Consider the following 22,064-nt stretch of genomic DNA (forward strand, 5'->3'; position numbering starts at 1 on the left):
AAACATACTGTCTCTCCCTGGCCAATACATAGTTGAACGTCTCTGTTTTATTAAACAAAACATCAATAGATTGCACAGGAATCTGGACAGTCACCATCATGACACAAGGCCAAAAAATTGTTAAGACTGGTTCCGCATTCTACTCAATTGTATAGCAATAGCATTAAGTATGTGGGAATCAAACTCTACAACCATCACCCAAAAGAAGTAGAAAGTATTCAAGAATCGACAAAATTTAAAAAAAAAACAGAAAAGAGCTTAACAGCACTCCTAAAGAAGCATTGCCTTTACAGCATACAAGACTTTCTTGAATGTGATCTATCATAAATTAAATTGTATTCTTTTAACAATATTATGAAGAGGATAGCTGCTACACGCCGTATAGCAGATATACTGAGTCACAGATAGGCACAACAAAAAGACTGTCACAAAATAAGCTTTTGGTCAACAAGGCTTTTGTCAAAAATAGATGATAGGCACACACGCACACATGCAAGCACAACTCACACACACATGACCACAGTCTGTGGCAGCTGAACCACACTGCCACAGACTGTGGTTATGTGTGCATGAGTTAAGCTACTGTGTGTGTGTGAGTGTGTGTGTGTGTGTGTGGTTTATTTTTGACAAAGGCCTTGTTGGCCAAAAGCTTATTTTGTGACAGTCTTTTTGTTGTGCCTATCTGTGACTCAGCATCTTCGCAATATGGTGAGTAGCAACTATCCTTTTCATAATATTGTAACATTCCATCCTGGATTTTCCATTGTTTGATTATATATTTTTATTGTGTTTCAGAATCAAATTGTTTCATTAGAAATAACCTATTGTCCATTAATGAGCGTTTGCTGTTTGATTATGACCAGCATTATTATTTGAAGTTATTCTTATTTTTGTGTTATTGTGAATAAATATGTAATATATTTTCAGCGAGATGTTCACTGTAAGAAACAGTGCTATGTCTATATATGTTCTCATATCATTTGCTTGACTTGTCCCATATCATGTTGAATACTTCTATTCATGAAATGATTGAGTGGATCAGCAAAAACACAAACACAGAAACACGTCAAATATGAGTAAGAATCCAGAGCAGGTTGGGAAAGGGGGAGGGGTAGTGGGGTATGAGTGGGGGAAGAGGAACCAGCAGGGGCTATAGGAGGTAGGACAGGGTTGACAGGAACATCTCTGGGAGGCTGTGGGGGAGGGAGAAGGGGGAGAGGAAATTGGAGAGGCAGAAAGAAGAAGGGGCTGAGAAGGGGAAAAGATCAGTGGGTTCGCTGGCAGAGATCAGTGAAAAATGAGGGCGATGAGAGGTGAATTGTAAGGAGGTGACAGACACAGAGGCTGGAAACAGTTGGGTGGATGCTGTGTGGGCTGTTGGTAATCGTAGGTTGAGAATGGGATGATTTTGGAAGTGGAGAATGTATTCACAATATAAGTGGATAAAGAATGCCTTTCTCTGGATCCCACCCATCATTTCACTATGACCTTCACCTTTACAGATTCCAGTAGTCACTGTCTCTCACAAACATGGTACTGCAGAAACATTTCCATGGCACTGGCAGCCCAAAACTCCCCTCTGCTCCCTCCTCAAGATAACGCTGCTGTGCAAACCTCACTACATACATGACATCTCTGAAACTGAATTACTAGCACCTCAGCATCTAGAAGAGCATTCCAGGTGTGGTACCATAAGCCATAGGTTATCCAGCATGCTAGTCTCCTACTGCTGTATTGGGGCACCACTGTCCAGCCCCTACTGCATCCACAATGTTACTCCTCATTAACTTCTTATAGCACCCAGACCCTGTATAACTAGCTTTTTCAACTTTCCACATCACCCAAAACTCTTTTCCAACACTCCACTAAATCTAGAGCCAAAACAACCCCAAAACACTGTTGTTAACCTCTCCACCAAAATCCTCAGCCTCACTGAAGTTTCAGTCTTATCCAAAGGCAATGTTCAGCCCTACACCCAAATTTAACCATGTTGGACTTGTCAAAGACCTACTCTCCTTCCCCTGATCCCTGTCATGTAAAGACTTATTTGCCACCAATCCTTCCAATCAAAGTCAATCTGACTCCAACATTGAACCCTGCCTCTCCCAGTTGATATCACCATCCAACAGTGATACTCCTCTCTTTTACCTAACCACACTCTTGCCACCTTCCAGGAATTCCTTACCTCCAACTTGCCCTCACCATCCTTCAGCATGTCCCTTTCTAAGAACATCAACCTTTCAGCAGAAAGAAGGACAGCCATCCATAGCCTCAAAACAGACCCTGAGCTAATCATCATACCTGCAGACAAAGGTTCCGCCATTGTTGCAGTGACTACCTGGCAGAAGGCCTCTGCTAAACTGTCTGAACCTCCACCTATGAACTCTGCCAAAGTGATCCCTCACAGAAATGCAACATAATCTCCAATTCATGGATAAAGCCTTGGGCCCTTCCAAGAATATCTTCCCTGAATCCATTTCCCTCCTCACCCCCATGACATCCCACACACCCACCATGTACATGCTCCCCAAAATCCTCAAATCCAACAATCCTGGATACTCTGTTTTAGCTGGTTAATGTGCCTCACTGAAAGAATTTCATCCCACAGTGACCAACACCTCCAACCAACTGCTCAAACTCTAGCCTTCCATGTCAAAGACACCAATCAGTTTCTTCATTGGCTCTCCACCATCCCTGCACCTTTACCTACTGGATCCCTACTCATCACTGTTGATGTCACTTTCCTATACACCAACATTCCTCATTTCCATGGTCTTCTGCTATTGAACACAACCTCTCCTAATGCCTTCCAGACTATGGACCCACTGCCTCATTCCTCATATGCCTTACTAACTGTATACTAACACATAACTACTTTTCTTTTGAATGGAATATGTACAAACAAATCTGTGGTGCAGCCATGGGCACCCTTCTATGCCAACCTGTTTAGGGGCTGCCTAGAGGAAACCTTCCTAGCACTCCAAAACCCCAAACCCCTGGTCTCATTGACATTCACTGATGATATCTTCATGATCTGGACTCAGTCTTGACACCTCTCCCATCCACTTTATATGGTGCTCCACAATTCTGCATCCACTTTCCTGGAAGTTGATCTCCTCCTCTCTGAGGACTTCATCCACACACCCGTCCACATTAAACACAGCAAGCACCACCAGTACCTGCATTTTGACGGCTGTCATACCTTCCACACCAAAAAATCCTTCGCATATGGCCTGGATGACATATTGCAGTGACAGAAGCTCCCTGGCCTAGTATGCCGAAGGTCTCACAAAGGCTGTCAAAGACGGGTACTATTCCCCAGACCAGTCCACAAACAGATTTCTCATGCTATATGCCATCACAACCTCAATCCTCTTACCACCTCCAAGAACCAGCTACAAAGAGCATCTCCTTTGTCACCCGGTATGATCCCACACTGGAACAACTGAGTCACATCCTTTGCCAGGGCTTTGATTATCTATCATAATGCCCTGAAATTAAGGATGTCCTACCGAAGACCCGTCCCCATCCTCCTATAGTGGTATTCTGTTACCCAACAATCTCCACAACATCCAAGTCCATCTCTGTGCCACTCCCAATACCAACCCTTTGCTACAGGAATCATGTCACTGTGGAAGACCCAGGTGCAAGGCCTGCCCAATCCACCCACCTAGCACTTCCCATTACAGACCTCCCATAGGCTTATTGTACCCCACCAGAAGTCTGGCCACCCGTAAAAGCAGCTATGTCATATACCAGCTCTATTGCAGTCATTGCTCAGCTTTTTATGTTATTATGACTACCAACCAGCTGCCCACCAGGATGAATGGCCACTATCAAACCATGACCAAGAGCAAAGTGGACAACTCTGTGGCATAACATGCAGCAGTACATAACATGTCTGATTACAAAGACTACTACACAGTCCGGGCCACCACCAGCTTTTCTGAGCTGCACAGTTGGGAGCTGTCCTAACAACACATTCTCCACTCATGAAATCAGCCCCTCCTGAAATCAGCTCAGCCTCGACTTACAGTAACACACTGTCCCCACAACCTCTTCACAAATGTTTCTGCACCCTCTGTCCTGTCACTACCTCACAACTTGCCTCTCCTCCTGCTCATTGTACACTGCTCTCTGCCAGTGCATATACACTGTGTGATCAAAAGTATACGAACACCTACAAAAACATACATTTTTCATATTAGGTGCATTGTGCTGCCACCTACTGCCAGGTACACCATATCGACGACCTCAGTAATCATTAGACATCGTGAGACAGCAGAATGAGGAACTCTGCAGAACTCACAAACTTCGAACGTGGTCAGGTGACTGGGTGTCACTTGTGTCATACATCTGTACGCGAGATTTACACACTCCTAAACATGCGTAGGACCACTGTTTCCAATGTGATATGAAACATGAAGGGACACATACAGCACAAAACCGTACAGGCTGACCTCGTTTGTCGGCTGGCAGAGACCACCGACAGTTGAAGAGAGTCGTAATGTGTAATAGGCAGACATCTATCCAGACAATCACACAGCAATTCCAAACTGCATCAGGATCCACAGTAAGTACTATTAAAATTAGGTGGGAGGTGAGGAAACTTGGATTTCATGGTCGAGCAGCTGCTCATACGGCACACATCACGCCGGTAAATGGCGTAAGGAGCATAAACATTGGATGACTGAACAGTGGAAAAATGTTGTGTGGAGTGACAAATCATGGTACACAATGTGGTGATCCAATGACAGGGTGTGGGTATGGCAAATGCCCAGTGAACATCATCTTCTAGAGTATGTAGTGCCAACAGTAAAATTCAGAGGTGGTGGTGTTATGGTGTGGTCGTGTTTTTCACGGAGGGGGCTTGCACCCCTTGTTGTTTTGCGTGGCACTATCACAACACAGGCCTACATTGATGTCGGCTTCCCACTGTTGAAAAGCAATTCGGGGATGGCGATTGCATCTTTCAACACGATCGAGCACCTGTTCATAATGCATGGCATGTGGCGGAGTGGTTACACGACAATAATATCTCTGTGATGCACTAGCCTGCATAGAATCCTGACCTGAATCCTATAGAACACCTCTCGGATATTTTGGTACACTGACTTCATGCCAGGCTTCACCAACCAACATTGATACCTCTCCTCAGATCCAGCACTCCATAAAGAATGGGCTGCCATTCCCCAAGAAACGTCCCAGCACCTGATTGTACATACGCCTGCGAGAGTAGAAGCTGTCATCAAGGCTAAGGGCAGGCCACCACCATATTGAATAATAGAATTACTGATGGAGGACACCATGAACTTTTAAGTCATCTTCAGCCAGGTGTCCGGATACTTTTGATCACATAGTGTATCAACCTTTTCTTTTCTCTGCTCTTCTCCTTCCTGCTCTGTGTTTCCCCCCACTTTTCCTCCTCCACAGCCTCCTGATGCTGCACCTGACAGTACCGTCCTGCCATCTCTCTAGTCCCTGTGTGCTCTGCCAGGCAACACTGATTCCTCTTCCCCCATACATACCCTGTTATCCCTCCCCCTTCCCTGTCATGCCTAGTTTGTTGCTCCTGTTTGACTCGACCCTGTTGCATTCTCACTGGAATGGCCAGGGTGGCACTCATGTGTGTGAGGTGTGCTTGCTTGTCTGAATGTGTGAGCGTTTTTCTTTTCTGACGAAGGCTTTGGCTGAAAACGTATATTAACAGCCTTTTAGTTGTGCCTGTCTACAACTCAAATGCCATCTTTATGGTGAGCAGAATTCTATCCTTTCACGATACTATTGAAATTAACAGAAGTTAAGGCCAGGCAGGTGGTAACAATCCAGGACATGTTGTAACACTAGTTCCCACCTGCAGAGTTTTGAGAAACTGGTGTCTGGAGAAAGAATACTTGCTTATTATGCTATCTTTCACCTTTAAGCTCTCAGGTTTTCAAATATTATCTGGTGCAGTCCCCAACCATCAGTCTTTCCTTCTCTCCCAATCTGATAAGTGTCCCCTGACCTGGGGTTCTGGGCAAAATTTGCTTAATATTAAAATAAAGGAAATCAAATTTCATCATTAGTTTGGAAATAATCTCTTGTAACTATTGTTAAATGTAGGGGTGAATTTATCTTCAAGGTCCAGAGAAAACAGAGTCAATATTACATGAAAGAACAATTATAAAATCAGTAGACAAAAAGCCAAAAGTCATCAAATTGTTTTTTATAGTGGAGAGATGTGACTGGAATTGTGATGAATTAATACAAAGTTATCAACAAAAAACAGAACAAGAGCATAACTGGCAAATATTTTTCTTACTAGTTATAAATAGTGGGAAAAATTAAACATACAACATAATCAAGGCACTGAATGGTTGATAGACACATACACAAGACTGAGAATGTTCCTAAGCTTTCAGATGATATACTTCTTCAGAATTAATTAGTGCAGAATATGCACACATACACTTCCTCAGCTGTATTGTCTTGGGTGACTACACTGTACCAGCACTGCTGTCTGACTGGGGCAGTGGGTTGTACTGGGTAGAGTGCAACAGGAGAGAAAGTAGGCAGATAGGGTAGCGAGGGTTGATGCAGCAAGGGCATGGGGTAGGAATGAGGCACAGGTGATGTCACTCTGGCACAGGCAGGAGACGTGTCTCTCATTGATGTTGAGGAGTAGACTGGGATGGAGAAACAGAGCAAAGGAAGGGGGGAGACAATGGGGAGCAGGCTGTGAATGTAGAATGAGCGAAGTAGAGGATATAGAGATGAGAATCAAAGTGGGTGTGAGTCCAGCGCTCCAGAGATTGAGGCAAAGAAGATTGTGGGATTAAAGGGTATTTTCTGATGACAATTCCCACCTGTATAGTTCAAAGAAGATGGTACTGGAAGAATGCTCCAGATGGCAATGGTTATGAATCAGTCACTGAGGTCAAGCATGAGCTCAGTAACATTTTAGCACTGATGGTCAGCCTATTGACAGATGGATCCATCACATCCTGGTAGGGCCTAATAACCAAATGAACCTGAAAAGTAATGTTGGAAGGGTAGGACAAAGGAAAAAGGCATCAAAATCAAACATTGTAATCACACTTTCTGCCTCCGAGTAGCCACATACTGTGGATGCCAGAAATCCACATGTCATAGATTGAATAAACCATTATTACAATTCAAGCTGATGACATCCTGTTAATCATGATTCTCAATTGCAGATTTTTACAAATCAAACTTTGTGGAATTAGCTAATAGTTCCAAAATGTAAGAGAGATTTTAGTATTGTTATGTGTGCTTCACCAATGGCGAGCCATTCTGTCGTGTTTTAGTTTTATAGTATTCTAAGCGGTTTCTTCCTTTTGATAGAATTAATTAATGGGCAGATAAAAAAACTGATGTAGAGGACAAGCGTACACAAGCATGTCACACATTGATAAGACTGAAGATATTAATAAATTCCAAGCTGCCAGGGCTACAGAAAAGACAGCATCCAAGTATTCTTGGCAAAATTTGCCGGTCATGGAAAAAAATCAGTACTTACAGTATAGTATTTTCCACTTCCATAAAAATTAACTATTGGGGAAATGTTTAGTTTTGCATATAGATGTCTCACAGGAACAGAAGGACTTAGTGCTGCTGTTATTGACACTCTTCTTGATCCACCACGCTCTGATAAATTAGCTGTTAAACTCACAATAAAAGGGTTGTATGGCAATAATGGTGAAATAATAACACTAAAATATCATGTTCAAAAAAGAATACGTGTTCAATAGGATCATAAGTGATAAGTCAATCAGAATACTGAAAGAAAATTTGGAGGAAGTGTTGTGGACAGAGATATACCAAGCAGCTACAGCAGAAAAGAAATATAGTTATTCCCAAGTGTATTCCTACATCACTTTGAGTCTATTTTTTGCTTTGAATAGCTGGACTAAAGTGAAAGAAAAATGGACAGAAAGGATCGTTGACATTCCAAATGAAAGAATCACATCCTTCATGGCGAGAATTTTAATTTAATTCTGATGGCTAATTGTAATCCAAGGGGTGAAGCTGTATTACAAAACTCTTCAGCTTTGTTATTAAAAAGTATGGAAGATGAAAGTTAAACTTGCATTGACACATGAACAGAAAGGAAAAGGAGGTGTGTGCTTTGTATATTAAATTAAAAAAAGAGCAAACATGAACTGGTACATAATTAAAAATAAGAAAATATCATCCAAATGAGATTCATATTGCTAACTGTGGCTAACAAGGAGACTACACAGCAATTGGATGTCTTAATTTTTTTATATTTATAGTATGTGAAGTTCCCAGCTGAAATATCGATGAGCCAAAGCAGTTTGATGCAACTCTCAAAAATTCTCAAGAAAATAGACTTCAAAGTTTTCTGAGCATCTTTAATGCACTGAAGTAGGCCAATTTTTCAACAGGCAGCAGTGCTCTATGGAAGAGTGCTCACCTAACAATGTATAAACACGAGCTCAGTGAAGTTATTTTGTCTACATATATAAGAGAACTGGACAGGAAATGCTGGGGAGGTATACTCTGTCTGTAAACTAAAACATGAGCAGTGCTCATGGAAGGGGAAGTTGCCTTTCCCAGAAAAATGTTACAACTGCCATACAGGATGACTAAGAGTTATCTTTCTAGCAGTAGAACAGTGTAACAGATTTACATAGGTTCTGTTCATATGCGTTTTGTGCAGTATTATTGTTAGTAATTCGTATCTGTATTCCATGTAGTGCGAGCACACTTCGTGAAAAATAAACTCCCCCCCACCTCATCCCACACACACACCAGGCACGTTGGCACACTGCATCACCAATGGTTCATAAGCACTCTGTGGATGGTTGGCATAATTTTAGCAGACACCCTGTAGGTGCTTTCTGTGACATAGTGAGCTAGATATAGTGAGGAATCACCTGTGCCATTCCTCAGTTTGCAGACCTTTGAAGGAGGGAAGTTCACAACCACAATCCAGTGACCTTCCTTACCTCATGTTTCTACCCTCCATGTACCTTCCAACCTATTACACAATTTAAGAACAAACATTAGTTTTATATCATTTAAAAATCCACAATTTTTGCATCCCCTGCAATGCCGAAACTATTAGTCCTGGAGAAAACATGAGTAGGACCAGTGGGAATATTTGGTATGTTGTTCAAGGCACTCTCTGCTATCACTGTACAAAGATTTGCAACTACACGATTTTTTACCCAAATTTTCCTTCTTTGGACTACTGGCATGCATCAGTTTCAAGGACATAAGAACCAAAGAAATAAATAAAAAATAGATTGCTACTCACCGAAAAGATGACATGTCAAGTTTCACACAGGCACAATGGAAAGACTGCTACACATTGAGCATTTGCCAAACCCTTCATCAGAAAAGAAAAACATGCACCTATTCACACAGGCAAGCACATGTCACACATAGAGATGACCACCACCTATTGCTGCTGACGTCAGACTGAAACTGAAATGCATTGAACAGGAGCAACAATCCATAGTGGAAAAGGGAAGGGGGAGTGATAGCAGGTTATGCGTGGGAAAGAGGAAACACTGCTGCCTAGCAGAGTGTGCAGGAACCAGAGGTGGCAGACAAGGCTACTTGATGCAGCATTGGGTGGCTGTGCGGAGGGAGGGGGGGGGGGGGGTGGTTAAGGGAAAACAAGGCAGCAGAAAGGAGAGGAACAAAGAAGGGAAAAGATTGGTGGGTGCATTGGCAGAGCTCGGTGCATAATAGGATTGAGGGGACGTGATTTGAGTGTAGGTGATAGGTCAGAGGGGACAGCAACTGTTAGGTGGAGGACATGAGGATGGTAGGTTACCGTAGTTTGAAACTGCCCTAATGTGTACGAGTAACAGTCTTTTTGTTGCGCCTGTCTATAACATAAAGTGTTATCTTTCTGGTGAGTAGCAATCTATTCTTTCCACGACTTGCTACTCCAACCTGGACTTCCCATTGTTTAAATGGTAAACAGCAATTCTTCAGGTTACGATGGTGTGTCTAGAAAAGTATTGAAATTCCTGATTTGATGAAATTCCTCCTACGTTTGTTTCCTAATATTTATAAATAGTACCTGTTTATAAATCTGAGATAATTCCAAACCCACCTTTTTCTTTCTAGCTTTTTTAATAAGTTATCTGCCAGACAAGGGAGAGTGAAAGCAGCAAAATGCAAAAGTACTTTGATCCACAGACTAGATTCTCCTAAATTCCAGGACTGTGTCAATTCTGTTTTTCATTGTTGTCCACCTGCATACCAAAAAAATATGCATACATAGTTCAGTTAACTGCTTGTTACTAATATCTACTTCTGGTATTAGAAGACACAATTATTTGTTTACAATTGCATAAATTGTGCTTCTGCAAGTTTTAAAGTTCAATTGTTTGTGCCGAATCTGATACTAGTTGTAAGCATGTTATGAGCAAATTCTACTGTTATTTAACAGTATTCATGGGTCACAGTAAAAGTCAGACTGAATAAACTGTGACTACACTATACCAATACAGGGTACAAAGAATAATTTCTGTGTAGTCTTTGTGTTCTTTCACAGATTTAAACAAGAAGCGGCTTATTCTTGTCCACAAGTCTTTGACATGCAGAGAAGTGATCAGAAATTGGCAATCCAAGCAGATTCAAAAATAAATTTAATGTACCACAAAGCTTAGGAGCATAGACAGACACTAAATAACATATGTTTGATTGGCAAAAGAGTAATGCATGAAAACGTCAATGACTACCGTAACAGAAAAATATCAAAAGACCTCTCATAAAACCCAAAGAATTCTAGTCAACCGTACAGTGTTAGTGGCCCCAAAGTTAGTATCCACCCATGGATAAAACATGACTGAAAATTGAAGGTAGTGTTGCGACCACATGTAGTAAGCGTTGCTTCACGCAGTGGAGAATGACAAAACAGAGGCACGCCGGCGACCGAGGCATTGCAAAGTAGGCAGGCACAGATAGCTTTGCTGACAGCAGCAGTCTACCAGCTGGCTGACGCAAGGACACACACAGACCAAGCACCGAGCGAATCCTAGAGAGTGCTGAGTAAGGGGAAGTGAGGCCAGCACGCTAAGTTACGCTGCAATATATAATAACAAAAAGCTACCACTGAGGGTAAAAAACGTCCTCCTGGCGGATATAAATAGCGCAGCGCAGGCAGCAGATCCAGTGTTCACACTTGCTACTGACCAAGAGGTTACACACATTCTAGCCCAACCATCGCGTGACGACATTCGACATGCTAGCACAGCCGAAGTCTTCTGGGCTATAATGCATTCCGTTGCTAGGAAAGCCCTTGGTCATGATGGCATTCAAAACTGTGTCCTCCAGGAGTTCACAGATAAAGCAACTGAGTACCTAACACACATTACGAATGCCATACTAAAACACCAACACTTCCCCACCTTTTGGAAGATGGCCAAGGTCCTGATGTTCAGGAAGCCGGGGAAAGGCCACAGCCTCCCACAAAATTACCGACCCATCAGCCTTCTGAGCTCGTTCAGTAAGATTGTTGAGAAGGTGATTCTCAAACTCATCACTAGGCACTGCATAACAAATGACATCCTGAGACCGGAGCAATTCGGCTTCAGGAATCACCACTCCACAACACAACAACTCTTACAGGTCGTTGAACATATAACACATGGCTTCAACATAAACAAAGCTACAGGGGCGGTGTTCCTGGACATCGAAAAGGCTTTCGACTGTCTGTGGCACAACAGCCTCATTTGCAAACTCAGTGACGCGGGATTCCCCGATGGGCTGGTGCGTTTAATACACTCATACCTCACAGACAGGAGTTTCAACACTGACAAGCAGGGAAAACAATTAACACAACACGGTATACACGCGGGAGTACCCCAGGGAAGCATCCTAGGGCCCCTACTGTTTAACCTCTACATAAACGATCTCCCAACCACACAACACAACGATGGCAATCTATGCGAATGACACAGCCATCCTCGTGCAAGATTTGAAACCATCAAACATTACGTCACGCTTACAGACTGCACTCAGAGTGGCTGAGCCTTGGTTGGAGAAATGGCATGTTATAGTAAACGTCGACAAGTGCGAAGCTGTTCTGTTCACTAGAAGACCGAAGCAACTGTGCAAACACCGATATTGCAGACCAATAACTCTACATCCACGCCCAATACGTTTTCATTAGAAAGTCAAATACCTCAGTGTCTGGCTGGACCAGAAATTACTCTGGGGGGACCACATACAACACATGACCAACTGAGCTAACGCGAGGCTCAAACAGCTCTACCCTATGCTCAACAGGCGTAGCACACTGAACAGAAGGGTGTCGAGGTCCATGTACATGACACTTATTTGACCCCTGATGATGTATGCAGCTCCTGTCTGGGGATACACTGCACCTACATGCCTGCGCCGTCTGCAGCTCATACAAAACAAAGTACTCAAAATCATAAGCAATGCTCCACGATACACACACATCGCGGACCTTCACCGGGAATACCGACTTGAGACTCTCAAGGAGGTAATCCACAAACTCACCACAAGACTGTACAGAAACTCCAGACATTCGCAGAACCCGTTTATTCTGAATCTGGGGAACTACAACCACAACCATAGATGGAAACATAAAAGACAAAAAGACATACTTGTAAAGACCTAACATCTAAGGCAAAGCAAACGCAAACACAACGGGGCAGGTGAGCCCCTGTTAATCAGACGCCATTACTGGATATCCAGCTGGAATACACTGCCGAATAACTGGCACCATGCAGGGAAGCCATACCGTACACTGCATGCAGACAAGCTCCATGCATCCCCCACACAGTGAGATGATCTATGGCCGATCTCCCACTACTGTATAATGATCTTGATTGTTCCAGGAATGTAGCGGCTGCAGCAACTGGGATACATCACCATCACTTGATGCATGATACCCATACTAACAAATCCAACCTTGCATGAACTATCGCAGCTAGTAAGCCACTACTGCTCTTACTACCCATCCCACTGTCGCAGATGTTTTTTCCCACGGCACGAGCCTTGGCACTTTTTTCCCTCTGCTCTTCAAATCGCTACCCTCACTCGCATTTTGTCCACTATCTATCACCTGATAGACCGTGTTAATGCGTAGCCTTACCCAGACGCACGGATAACATCACAGCCCAACATCCTGTGATCCATTTACTAGATAACTAACATGTTGACGGAGGTGACAGTAGAACTTTTGGTTTGGTCACCACGTTGGTGCGGGCGTGGAGGGCCCCATCTCTCTTCAGGCAGCAACAGACAGAAGCCATTAGGAAGCAGTTTGGATCTGAGAACGGACGTGGTCCATGTCCGAATGTTCAGTCTTCATAGGTGACGATTCCGGAAGTCTGTTCCAGTTCACAGGAGTCATCTGTTCGCAGCCAGATGTCAACTTCAGCTCTGGAGGTCGGCCCGAGTTCAGTCAGCACCATGGCTGACTAACTACAGTGAGAACTTCCAGCAGGACTGGCCGCAGTGCGGTTGGTCTTGGTCACAGGTGTCACCAGGGACTGACGCCCAGACTTCATGGCAACCCGTCCCCACGGCATGTGGTCCGTCCATGACAGGACCTTGCGGACATCACGACTAACGTCTTTCCAGCCGCTGGTGCAGCAGGCGTCAGCAGCTGGCCTCATGGTGATGCGGCTCCGTGGGTGTGGCCGTACTGGGGGTGCCGAGAAGCGACAAGTTCATCTCAACCACAGGGCATCCTGGCTTCAGCGGAGCACTGGTGGCCTGAGGCTCCCGAGTGCGATCAGCAGCGTGCATTGTGCGCATTGTCGGAGAATCTACACAGCAGCAGCTATGAGGAGGGATCCGCAGGGCTGGGCAGCGACGACGAGGGAGAAATTGTAAAGAAAGTTCAATAAATAATTGTAAAACTCCATGCCATCTCAGTCTTTGGTGTAGCCACTGTGTCTGCTGCTAACAAGTGGTGCAGAAGACGTAAAAGTAGCAGGACAAAAGCAGACTACAAAGGAGGATCCAGGAGTACTACCAGAGTTTAATTCCCACACTACAGAGATGAGTGATATGGATGTTAGTGTCAGTAGTGTTGAAAAACAACTAAAATCACTGATACTGAACTAAGTCTCAGTGTCCAGAATTTGTGGCTGAGTTATGCAACCTTTTACCTGAGTAAACTGTGGATCCCTTGAACAAAAAACTATGCCCTGTAGGTGAAAGAAACCACAAGTCATACTCATGTACAGGAAGAATAGTAGAAGTGATCCACAAAACAACTGTCCATTATTATTGAAATCCATCTATTGTAGAATCTTGGAATATATTCTGAGCTCAAATGTAATGAGGCATCTGTGTGCCAACCAGAATGGATTCCAAAATTGTCAGTCATATTAAATTTAACATGTGTTTTTTCTCATGGAATCACAAAGCTGTGAATCGGGCAATCATGTAAGTGCAGTATTTCTTGACTTCCAAAAAGTATTTGACTCTGGACCACTCTATAGTTTATTGATGGCAGTATGAGTATATGGAGTACCAAACAACATTTGTGTCTGAGTTGAAGATTTCTTAATCAGGAGGAGAAGGCATGTTACCTTGGATGGAGAGTCATGAAAGATGTGAAACTAACTTCAGGAATGAGCCACAAAAAACAAGAAATGAAAAACTGGGAATTGCCCACAGATTCTAAAGTAAATTTAGAGTACATCTTATCACCCAATTAAATTATGTAATTATCTACATTCAGGGATAGCATGACAGGTAATAATTCCCACTGTCTGCAGCTCGTGGTTGTGCGGTAGTGTTCTCGCTTCCCGCGCCCGGGTTCGATTCCCAGCGGGGTCAGGGATTTTCTCTGCCTCGTGATGACTGGGTGTTGTGTGCTGTCCTTAGGTTAGTTAGGTTTAAGTAGTTCTAAGTTCTAGGGGACTGATGACCATAGATGTTAAGTCCCATAGTGCTCAGAGCCATTTGAACCATTTTAGCCATAATTTCCACTGTACATAGGTGTTCACTCCTGGAGTAAGAAGTGGCAGTTGTCAGTGTCCTAATACAGGTGCTAAGCCTTCAGCATCTGCATCTACAACTACAACTGTGTCTACAGATACATAGTTACTCTGCAAATTCACAATTAAGTGCCTGGCAGAGGGTTCATAGAATCACCTTTAAGCTACTTCCCTACCAGTCCACTCTCAAACAGCATGTAGGAAAAACAAACACTTAAGTCTTTCTGTACAAGCTATGATTTCTCTTATTTTACTATGATGATCATTTCTCCCATTGTAGGTGAGTGCCAGCAAAATATTTTTCACACTTTGAGGAGAAATGCGGTGATTGAAGTTTCATGAGAAGATCCTACCGCAATGAAAAATGCCTTTGTTTTAATGACTGCCACCCCAATTTGTGTATCATATCTGTGGCACTCTCTCCCCTATTTCATGATAATACAAAACAAGTTGCCCTTGTCTGAACTTTTTTGATGTCCTTCACCAGTCCTATCTGATGTATATCCCACAATACACAGCAATACTATAGAAGAGGGTGGTCAAGCATGGTGCAGTCAGTCTTTTTAGTAAACCTGTTACATTTTTGAAGTGTTCTACCAATACATCACAGTTTTTGGTTTGCTTTCCCCACAACAATATCTATGTGATCATTCCAATTTAAGTTATTCATAATTATAATCCCTATGTATTTAGTTGAAATTACAGCTGTTAGATTTGAGCCATTTTTGTGCAATCGAAATGTAGTGGGTTCCTCTTGGTACTTAAATGGATAACTTCACACTTTTCAAGATTTAGAGTCAATTGTCAGTTTTTTGTATCATACAGATATCTTTTCTGACTTATCTTGCAATTTGTTTTGATCATCGGATGACATTAAATGATTGTGACATCTTCTGCAAACAATCTAAGAGGACTACTCATTTTGTTTCCTAACAAGTTTATGTTGATCAGGAAAAACAGAGAGCCTGTAATACTTCCTTGGGGAATGCCAGATATTACTTCTGTTTTACTTGATGACTTTTCTTCAGTTATTACAAACTGTGACCCTTCCGATAGCAAATCATGAATCCAGTCACTTGTGAGGGACAGTGTCAAAAGTCATCTGGAAATCTAAAAATATGGAATCAATTTGATGTCTCCTGTCTATAGCACTCATTACTTTGTGAGTGTAAGGAGCTAACTGTGTTTCACAAGAATGATATTTTCTGAATCCATGTTGGCTATTTGTCAATAAATCATTTTCTTTGAGGTGATTTATAATGTCTGAACACAGTACATATTTTAAAATCCTACTGCAAATTGACGTTAGCGATATAGGTTTGTCATTCAGTGGGCAGTGGCTCTCTTGTCCATTGAATAAGATTTTTGTTTATGGGTTTTAAATACAAACAAAGTAAAGCAGATTATCATTAACTGTTGTTCGCTGACCGTACACCCTTTGTACGCAATCTGTCATCATGACATGTCTACATTATTTGTTCATAAGCTAGAGACAAATATGAAAATATTTATATGAGGGCTATACTGAAAGTCATGAGCAACCCATTGCAATGACTGCAGGATTGTAATCTACAGACTTCACACCAGATGCTGCTGTACTGTGATGTCATTAGCATCTATCACATGACCACAGGCAGTACTTCCAAAATGACTGACATCAATGTTTCATTCTGACAGAGTGCTGTCATTGAATTCCTCGATAGATGGAAAATATACTGCTGAAATTGGCTTCATACTCCAACACACCTATGGAGATTTCTGCATGTGGACCAGCTGCGATGGGAAATGAGTCAAAGATTTCAAAGATGGAAACATGAATACCCAGCATAAGCCTCACAGCAGTAGCCTTTGAACTGCCTCTGTGGAACGCAAGGAATGATTTTTTGAAATGTGGATGAACTACAAAAATGCTGCCCACTAAGTACGGGAACTTTCAAAGCTCTGTTATGCATTCCATGATATTTATCCCTTGGAAGATCATCCTGCTACAGGATAATGCACATATCGCCACGGAGACTATCAGGACATTAGGGTGTACATCCTCCCTACAGTACACTCTGACTACCATCTTTTTGTTTCTGTTAATGATAAAATGCAAGGTTAATGGTTCAAGATGATGGAGGAGGATTGACAGGTAGTGCATCATTGCCTTTGGGAAGCTGGAATGGCATTCTATCATAACGTATTTTCAGACTTTCACAACGATTGGAAAAATGTGTGCAAAGAAATAGGGCTTATGTTGAAAAATGGTAGAAAGTATGTAGGTTATGATGATGTACCAGTAGTTATATTGTCTAAAAAATGAAGATTAAAAATATCAAAAATTGTTGCTCATTATTTTCAGTATGGTCATTGTCGAGGGCACAATATGTGTAGAGTTCACATAATACTGGGTACATAAAGCTAGCTTAGACAATGAAATGACATGCTAATGGGAAATAGAGGGTTTGTATTCATCATAATAACTAAGAAACTCAAATCCACCATGAGAGAAAATGAGGCTGAATGCAAGACCATTTGTGAGATAGCCAGCAAAGGGGGGCATGAACATACAACAAGATCCTTCTATAGACTATGAGGGTCACCCCTGAATCCAGCTGAAAACTTTACCTCATTAATAGATTTCTTATTGAAACACAGTTGCATCATTCAACAATTGATTGGGGTGGCTACAGTTTTGTTAGCATTGGGCATAACAAGATACCCTATGAAGCAATACTAAATGTCCCCTCCAAAAAATAACAGGCAGTTTGGAAGCCCTCTCACATCAGAAATGTATTAGATATAATAGCAACAAATAGATCTGATCATTTCAGGATTATCACAGTATCAGTGACAACAAAACAGACAACTAAGAGAAGTACAGAGATTTACTTGCCACTAAAGTGGATAAAGAAGTAATAATATCACACCTCAAGGAGGAGCATAAAATGTTTAGCTGTGAGCAAATAATAGATCAAGTGCTGGTTAGACATGAGCCTAGGAGAACTGTTCATGATGAGGGGGGCCCTTCATGGTATTCATTCTCTGTAATAAAGTAACTTCTAAAGAAACAACTACAGCAAAAGAGGAGTAAAACAAATCTTAGGACCATAGGTACAGATATGCTAAATGATACATGTTTGGCTGGCAAAAGAGTAATACATGAAACCTTCAATGATTACCATAGCAGAATTGTATCAAAAGTCCTCTCATAAAACCCAAAGAATTCCAATCAAATGTACAGTGTCATTAGTGGTCTCAAAACTGGTATCCAGTCATGGATAAAGCAGGAATGGAAATTGAAGGTAGTGAAATAAAAGCAGACTACAAAGGCGGATCCATGATTACTAGCCCAATTTAATTCTCACAACACTGCTAAGCAGGATGATATGGATGTTAATGTCAGTGGTGTTGAGAAACAACTAAAATCACTGAACCTAAACAAGGCCTCAGTGCCCAATGGAACCTCTATCAGATACCATTCAGAATTTGTGGCTGAGTTATGCAATATTTTACCATAGTAAACTGTGGATCTCTTGTACAAAAAACTATGCCCAGTAGTTGGAAGAAACCCAAGCCACACTCATACAGGAAGGGTAGTACAAGAGATCCACAAAACAGCTGTCCATTATTACTGAAATCTAACTGTTGTAGACTCTTGGAACATATTCTGAACTCAAATGTAATGAGGTATTAGTATGGATTCCAAAATGGTTGGATGTGTTAAACTTAACTCAAGCTCTTCTCTCAAGACGTAATGAAAGCCATGGTGAAGAAACCAGCTGGCCGCAGGCACTGGAGTGTAACTGGTGTATTGCTTAGCAATCAACTATCTTTGAACTCATACTATCTCTGAAGCCTCCTGTTTCATCTTTGTCTTCTCTCATCCTTACAACAGGTGGGCCCCCCGCATCCCTGGTTCTGTATGAGTTTCCCCTCACTTTCAACCTATCCTTTATCCTACATGATGAGGAAACACACTAGTTCTGAAAGCTATGTATGGTTTTTCCAGTTTTTCTTTCAGGAAGTACTTGAAACTTCACCATTTCTTTGGCCAGCAGTCACCCTGCTCCTGTAATTTTACAAAAAGTCAAGTGTCTTCCAAATAATAATATATTATCTTTAAGAGTGTTGTTGCCTCCATATTGGTCCAAGTGATGTATTGTCACTAAAAGAAACACCCCTCTCCATATTCAAGGTTGTTAATGTACACCTGTGTGATGGTGCTTGACTTGGAGGTACACCAGTTCAAATCCTGGTGGTGGATGAAATTTTCACTGCCAGTATTTGGTCAGCAAAGGGAGTGGTGGAAAGTTTCTGATCACCAGTCTTTTTGCCTGTGTCCTGGGTTAAACTCCAAACCTGTTTGCAGTCTCTGATGAAGTAAGAGGATGTTACACTGCTGATGGCAATCTCTGTGTCAGTGGTCTCGTTGATGTTGTTTGAGATGAGTAGGCTATGTGCTGACACCAGATTTTACCCATTCTCATCATACAGCACAAATGTAACGCTACACTATACATACATCTATTACACTCACCTCAATTCCACAAGTCAAGGGAACAACGTGCACCGAGGGAGAACACGCTTTGTGGCAGGTGACTGAACCCAAAGCAATATTCCAGCCAACAATACCACACAATATTTATATTTACATTAAAAGAAACTAAGCAACATTTCAGGTGGAAAAATAGCATACAGAAAAGCTTCTGACAAGACCATCAAAGCCAATGATGAGTTTTCATTGGATGAAGTTTTTTGTTTATCTTACTTGAACTTGTTTACTTGAGCTTCTTTAAGTATGTGATGTTAACATATAATTTCCAAGGACACTGAATTTCACAAGCAAATATGTTCTGCTCTTCCATGGTGAACATCTGGAATCTTTTCTAGAGTTTGGCTTCAATTCATACTTTAAGGAAACAGAAAAATATGAGTACATACATATGAAAAAACATAATTCAGTATAAAGTCATTTTCATTTGAACACTTTGAAAGACAATGTAAAGCTGCAGTTTACTTTTACACACCAATTTTCCTTGTTCACATTTTAGACAGTATTCTGGATTAATGGTAATTGATACATCACAATTCTAGAGTGATCAGTTATGAGAAATGTACAATCTTCACACATATCAACAGTTTTCTGAATATAATCCAGTCTTTTTATTTGGTGAAAATCTGTTTTTCAATAGAAGAGGACTCAGTTAAGTACGCAGCCCATAGATTCCTCATTAAAATAGGAGATAATACAAAATATTGATGTAATATGTAATTTTATAACATTAACTGAATTTTCCATCAGTGCTGTAATATTGTTGCCAGTAACATTTAACTGTTAAATATACGCGTATGAAACACAAAAGGACTCTTTTTTTGAAAAATTCTGCATGAGTATTGATTTACAAATCTTTGTAGGACATGACAGTGTCTAGAAGTTCTTTGCAGAAGGGGACAATACAAATTACGCTTAACTCCCTTCTTGTGCTGCTTGAATTCCTAGTTACATGGTGATGATTTGAAATTTAACTATCAGTCATAGAGGAGACAATTCCTATGTTCCATTTTCATGATTTACAATTCAGTTATTGAATGCAGTGGGTAGAACCTCTATTCAATGGTTATCATATGAGTCTCTTAACATTGAAACTACCTTTTTTCCCCATCCAGGTATGTTACCAATTACATTGGCTGGTTATTGGTACTAACAAAGAGAGGAAATCATCCCACATCATTTACAAAAGTCACAATGAGATTTTCACTCTGCCCCGAGTTTGAGTCTCGGTCCAGCACACTGTTTTAAACTGCCTGGAAGCTTCAAAAGTCACAATATGCAAAGATCACTTGGTTCTAACAAAATATGTGATGTGAGACATGCTGGTAGCTACCACTTATAAAGTAATTTCCTTGCCCTGTACAAAAGACCTACATTGTATAACTGGACAATACAGCCATCAAAATCTGTAGATACTGAACACTATCATGAACATGAAGACGTGATCAACTTTACAAACTTTTGTGTCCTAGCTAAAACCTAGAATGTGCCAGAGCCTGACATATGAAACTGTAGAGCTGATGAAACATTCCAGTAATTTTAATTGAGAAGGGGGACTGCAGATACAGTCTGTACATAATGATTGAAATATCATTGTACAAGGTGTGTTCAAATTCTGTCTCTGATTTTTTTATCATAACTGGAAGCAGACAATAATCATTAGTGTGGCTCAGCATATGTGAGCACTCTTTGTGTATGACTGACAAGGATGGTAGCTCTGCATGTCACACTGAACAGTAGCAACTGTGGTGAGAGAGGGAAGTGTTCTTGATACTAGAAATGGTGACTTTTCATTACAAGAACAGTGAGTAATTGTTCACTTTCTCTATCAACTTCACCCACAGACATTCACTGCCAGTTAAGTGAGATGTGTGGTAATGGTGACACGAATGTGAAGCATATGAGTTTGTGGGTGTGATACTTCAAAGAAAGCTGAACATCTTGCAATGAAAAACAAAAAAAAAACCTCGGCCTGTCAACCAGCCAATCTGACAATGTGATCATGCAAGTGAAGGAAAGTCCTGGAGGATTGCCAATTAAATGTGAAAGATATTCCTCTGGAGTTGGAATTTCTGTGGAATCTGTGCACACAATACTGCATGATGACTTGAAAATGTGGAAGGTGTCCTCCAGGTGGGTGCTGTGAACACTGATGGATGACCTCAAGAGTGCATGTGTGGCAATTTGCCAAGTGATGCTGACACATGACGAGAATGGGACTTTCTTTTCAACAATTATATATGCCATTTCTCAATCCTGAAATGAAGTGCCAGACAGCTTAGTGGAAGTGCACAAGCTGACTACAATGAAGAAAATTTCAGGTGAAGGCCAGTGCTGAAAAGAATGATGGTGACTATGCTTTGGAACAGCTAAGGTACAGTCCTTACTCATTGTGTTCCAAAGGACAGTTTGGTTACAATTGTGATCTATAATGATGTTCTGAAGAACCATCTGCTTCCAGTACTGTGAGAAAAATGGCTGGAAAAGGCTGCACAACATACATGTGCTCTTTCACCAAAACAATATTCAAAAACATTTGATGAACGCGACACAGG

This window comes from Schistocerca serialis, chromosome 9, assembly GCF_023864345.2.
Source record: "Schistocerca serialis cubense isolate TAMUIC-IGC-003099 chromosome 9, iqSchSeri2.2, whole genome shotgun sequence".
Classification (NCBI taxonomy): domain Eukaryota; kingdom Metazoa; phylum Arthropoda; class Insecta; order Orthoptera; family Acrididae; genus Schistocerca; species Schistocerca serialis.